The 6,000-nt window shown below is 37.8% G+C and overlaps 1 long non-coding RNA gene across 1 annotated transcript in view; it reads right to left on the minus strand.

Annotated features, from left to right (window-relative positions):
- The window catches only part of LOC128843310 (uncharacterized), a 128,720-nt gene extending 123,365 nt beyond the window's left edge, over positions 1 to 5,355 (minus strand). The window contains exon 1 of the long non-coding RNA XR_008446220.1: positions 5,224 to 5,355. This is a non-coding gene — a long non-coding RNA (uncharacterized LOC128843310). The remainder of the gene's footprint in view (positions 1 to 5,223) is intronic.
- Positions 5,356 to 6,000: the final 645 nt, after the last annotated feature.

The raw sequence follows: 6,000 nt of genomic DNA on the forward strand, positions 1-6,000 counted from the left end.
CTATTTGCAGTGTTAGGATTTTCCCCAGACCTCAACCTTCCAATTCTCAAGGACACCGTTCAACTCCAGGCTTTGTTATCGGCATATAGCAAAGTTAAGCTTTATCAGGCTTAAGCATAGTGGGGTGGGTATAGGGTGTACCACAGCTCCATAGCACATAAATATAAATCAGTTTATATACCTATTCTAAAACAGGCTACCACATGTGCATTCCATTCTACATAATATCACATGTTCTATGATTGGTCTACCAATTTTTGTAGCTAATCCCCATCTAGATCATGAGCTGTTGACACACTGCACTACATGCTAGATTACAGATACAAGCTATCACACATTCCTTTCTTCCCTACTATTTTTTACCTACTAACTACATATGATTTACAATGCCACAGTGAATTTGTTCTTTGTCTATTGTTTACCTCTGTTTTCTTCCTCCTCCTTCCGGTCTTCATTCAGGCTAGGCCTACATTCCACTCATTTTAATTTTTCTTTTAATTCAATTTTTTTTTTCATTTTCATTAGGTTTCTTTCTCTAATTGCTTGTTTTTTAAGGCTTATTGTCCAGCCACACATTCCCAGGACAACAATGGTGGTTACCAATTGTACAATCATGAAAAGTAAACTTAGTATCTGAATTATAGGATAGAGGCTTACTTCCTCTGAAATTGCCCACCATGATGGCAGGGTCCATCTCCTTTTTTATTGTACCTACCAATTCAGGTATATTAACTGATAACACATATGGGTACAAAGAGATTGTTCATCAGTGATTCCAAGTCATTATTATCAATCACCTCCTTGGTTATATCTTCCTGGATCTGTATGCTGGGCCAACTGGCCATGGGTCCTAATCTGAGTCAGAGAGGTGGGGGTCAGACAAAAAAATCAATTTCCTAGATCTGAAGAAGAGTTCTGTGTTGCTCGAAAGCTCATCTCTCTCACCAACAGACGTTGGTCCAATAAAAGATATTACCTCTCCCACCTCGCCTTCCTAATATCCTGGGACCAATATGGCTACAACAACACTGAAAACAATATATTGCTAAGTGGCAGGTTGATCTTAACTAGATCCCAATTACATGGAAGAGTTATTCTGGAGGGACAGTATGGCCAAAGGAGATCTGGTATGGAAAAGGATGAGAACCACTGGTTTAGGGAATTTGAACATGAATGAAAATCTTAGCCTAAACATAGAAGTTATAGATCTGGGAATGCTTCATTTCCAGCATCCCTCTTCAGAAATTACCAATTTAGGGATAAGGGAATTATGTAGTGGAATGTGTTATAAAAGGAAGGTAGTTTCCTGAATCTCCAAGAAACATAGTGTTTTCTGTGTAGCTAGCTACCTGGGAATACAGTAGAAATGCCCCTCCACCCCCGCCTCACTGCTCTATTAAATGAGCAATTAACCATGAGTTGGGATTTTCTGACAATGTGTTAATGCATTTTGCATTAACACTAACACAGTGGGAGTAACTGACCTGCTACTGTAGCTCCAAGGAGCCAATGCATAATGCATACAACCATTTGCTGAACATGGTGAAGATGCCTGATGCACAATGTTATCTCCTTGCTGAGAAGGGAAGAAGGGAAGTGGTGCTAATTGTTAGCATAAGAGTATGCTGGAACATCATTCTTGGATGTTTTCTTTAAAACATTTTGTTGCACAAGATACTCCTCTCTGGTCATTATCTCTGCTGTGCTGGATACCGCAGCAGACCATCTGCCGTTATGGCCTCAGTGCAGAGGGAGAGCTTATTAGAACTGTGCAAAATATATTATCAATCCTCAAAAATACCATAATGGTCTCATTCTTTCTTGGTGCCCATCTGTTTGCGTTATCCATCTGCTGTATATAGTCTTATACTTAAGTTATGTCTACACTATGAACTAGGAGTGTGATTACCTGCTTGTGTACACATACTCATGCTAGCTCAATGAGTATAAATAGCAGTGTAGCAGCATGGGCAGCGACGGCACAGCTGAGCCATGCTGAGTATAAACCCATGGTACTGCGGTTACACCATTATTTATATGTAGGCTAGCTCTCATTGAGCTAATGTGAGTGTGTGTACATGGGCAAGGAATCACGCTCCTAGTTCATAGTAAAGATGTAGCGTTGGACTGTAAGCTCTTTGGGAAAGGGATCACCTGTTTTCTAGATATTTGTCCAGTGTCCAGCACAACGGAGCAACTGATAATAAAAATCAGGCTTGGGGGCCAAGGTCTGGTGCATTCACAAATCTTAGCCATAACCTTAAAAGTTTGAGTACAGGGCCAGGTTGTTCATCGAATAGATAATTTTTGAATTATCCAACCATTATCACTGGCCCTGAACAAGCTGCACCCTGCTTCCCACAAGGACAGCCAAAGGAAAAAGTAGGGCCCTGCCATGCGTGGCTGGACAAAGGTGTGAAAGGGGGTGATTGAGGGCACAGAGGAGAAGAGGCAATTTCTAAAACCTCTGAAGCAAACTTCCGACCTTTTTCATGAATCCAACACACAAGTTCACACAGCCAAGGTGCCTGCTTCTCGTGTAATGTAGCTCCTATTGACGTAAGTGAGAGCAGTACTAAGTGGCCAGTGCTAAGCACTTTTGAAAATCCCACTCTGTATCAGAAGTTTCATAAAAGGTGTTTCATTGGGTGCCTAACGCCTATAGGCTGCTGTGAAAATCCAATCTCAGGATTAATTCTGCATGTTCACTGCATGTCTCCTACAGTAGCCACTTTACATTATGCACAGTATGCAAGCAGAACAATTCAGTATACCTGCTGGCTCTTCCACATACTGCACTGGATGGAAGAGGAAATATTCATTCCTTCTGCGCCTGCCTGCTACTCCCTGTGCAGTAAGAAGAGGTAACTCAGGACCACCTATGACAATGTTATACAAGTCTGAGTGGAGGCATTGGTACAGTGCCATTTTAATGTATAGTATAGATGGAAGTGAAGATAAGAGTTTTCTGTCGCCATCAAGTAATTCCTCTCTTGGCAAGAAAGAGTGAATTGCCAATCTGTCTGAACTGTATTTTCTTTAACTGCTTGGAGCTGGGAGAGACAGAATAACATGATAGGAAACTATTGACAGGTACAGTAGCACCAGAAATGTTTTAAGGATTAAATATTTTTTTCTCTCTTTTCTTTTAAATAAGGGGCGGGGAGTGCAAAGTTTAATTCATTTCTAGACAGATACCACTAGCAATCAGATTAAGAGATCCTCCTTTCCTGCAAGACAAAAATCAACAACCAAGAAGAAAAAGCAATAAAATGATTTTTCCCAGCTAGTAAGCTTTATTAGCTCTTCAAGAGAGTGTTTAGTTTATAAAAAGGAAAGGTTTTCTAGCTTTATGAACTTGAGCCTCCTAACTCATACCAACTCTCTCTGCTGAGCTCTTCATGCAGTGAAATATAGGGATTGAGCCCTGATTCAGCAAAATACTTAAGTGCATGCTTAGCTTTAATCATGTGAGAAGTCTCACTGACTTCAATGGGACCTTCAGTGCGGTAGTGCATTAGTAACAAAAAAAGATACAAAGGACTAGATCCTGCAGACCTTTACTTATCACCTTAATTATGGGAGCATGGGTTTGCAAGATCTGGCATTTTGTTAAGGTCTTTCTGTTGCTGTACTTCATAGAACTTCTCTGGTGCTATTCTCAAAGGACTGGATTGCACAACCCTTACTCATTGATTCACAAGGGCTTTTATCCCACAAATACTTAGGAAGGTGCTTAAACATTACTTGCGTAAGCAGTCCCATTAGTTTCAGTGGAACTATTCAGATGAGTAAAGATATGCAAGTGCTTACCATTTTATAGATTTGGGGCCAAGAAGAGTGTGCCTAGAATCAATCTACCCCCAAATTGTAATTTGACTAGTGTCATCTGAAATATACAGAAAACTTCATTACTTCAAAGCACCTGAAATACTTCAAATATATGTGTCTAATCTATTATAGAACTGAATAAAATTTCATATGTTAAATTATATTAGAAGCATTTCCCCCCACTTAAGAATCAGGAAGTGAAATTGATTTTTTTTTCTCATTGAGCAAGCTCAAGTAAATGCAAAATGATACAAATAGTATAAACAGTGAAAATGTAACTGGATTTTTCATATTTCTATTCTAATGATCTATGTTGTTAATATCTTTTGTGAATTTTACATTTAAAAAAATCCCAAATATTTGCTTAAAGCAAATTTTGATTTGTGCAAAAATGAAGAGCAGGACAAATTGCAAATCACACATGTTAAAATTTTCACTCAGCTATGCATCTCATCCAATTATTTTCAGGATTTATGCAGTTTTATTTTTGGTATTTGTCTCAGCATGAAAAATAAAAACCAGTGAAGTCAGGTTCAGTTTTGCTTAGAGGATCTGATCCAAAGCCACTTAAAGTCAATGGAAAATTCCCACTGACATTATTAGGGTTTGGCTTATGCAGATAGTCGTTTTAATGCTGTGAGTAGTGCAACATTTGTGTACCAACACTGCAAATTCTTTAAATTTCCAGTATATTTTTCCATCAATTCCTGAAAACATTTACCAGTGGTCTTAGGTTTTGAAAAAGCTTATTTTTTTCAAAATATAAATTTTGGGTCAAATTTGAGTTGATAGTATCCCTTTAATTATCCAAATACTATACCAGTTTGTTAAAGTATTACAACACATACAATAAACATCACACTCCTTGGAAGATAATGTACTGATGTAAATGAATTTGGTTATGGCTAGATAATTTATAATAATAAATATTAAACCTCAACAAATAAAACCTCAATATTTCAGCAATAGAGTGGGAAATGGAAATTGCATATCACTAAGTATCAAGCTTACTACAAAAGGTTACTCCCTTTATTGTCTCTTTGCGTTTGTACACAGACTAAAAGCAATGAAAGAGGTTGTCCTTTACTGTGCAATGAACTCTAACAGCATCCCCAAATTTAAAATGCATTTAGTAACTAAATAATTTTTGAAACAGAATTTATTTTCTTGAATTTTAAACTAAGTGACCTAAAGCTTCAATGTACAATCAAGCATAATTTTGCAGAGAAAACAGTTTGTGTCAGTGATAGTTATTTAAATTACCCTGTAATTGTATACTCTATCTACATTTTATAAGTTTAATCATTTTCACATGCATTCAGGACAAAATATTTCAGCCTTGTGATTCCCCTCTGCCTATCTTTTCTTGTAATTGAAAATATCATAACTTACAGTTTGGCAATAAAATCTTCGCTTTCCAGGAAATGCAAACAATCACTCTTCAGATGCTATTCAAGTACTTCTAACCACATCACACTCAGTGAGACTTCCTCTGGGATTCAGTACATAATCACTCTCTTTTTACACAGGCACAAGTCTTGTTGATTTGGAGGGTACAGTAACACCATTGGGAGTCATCACATGGCGATGTTATTGCAGATGGTCTTGACATTTTCTAACTGAATGAATAGCAGTTGGATCTTGGAAGAATGCTTATTATCAGCTGTCATTCAGTTCTTTTTAGAAGCTGATCATATCACCAGTAAAAAAGTCTGTTCTGTCTTATCCCTGCATGACTAATTAATTTTCTTAGGTGTAGAACTGTTGCTACAGATTGCACTAAGGCAAGGAAACAAAGCATTTCATGGTGCCATGTCTGGGGAATGGCTATTGTTCATACAAATACCAGAGAACAAGAACAGAGTTGTGCAAACAGGAATATCTGTGGGTCATTATTTGATATTCACTGTCTTTTGTTTTTGTATGTGTTAAAAGTTTCCATCAGGCAGTGACTGAGTAGGAACAATACCATTTTTACTTTTATGACCATTCACACACACAAATGTCTACAAAGATGTCAGATCTCATGAATCCCTCATGATATCCAAAGATCCCACTTCCTTGACTATCTAAGTCTCTGCTATTTTTGGTGGCAGAAATGGGCCGCCAAGCCGCAGCCCCAAACAGTAGGAAGTATACAGAAAATCCATTCCTCTTGATCTACAACGT

This window comes from Malaclemys terrapin, chromosome 9 (genome assembly GCF_027887155.1).
Source record: "Malaclemys terrapin pileata isolate rMalTer1 chromosome 9, rMalTer1.hap1, whole genome shotgun sequence".
Lineage (NCBI taxonomy): Eukaryota > Metazoa > Chordata > Testudines > Emydidae > Malaclemys > Malaclemys terrapin.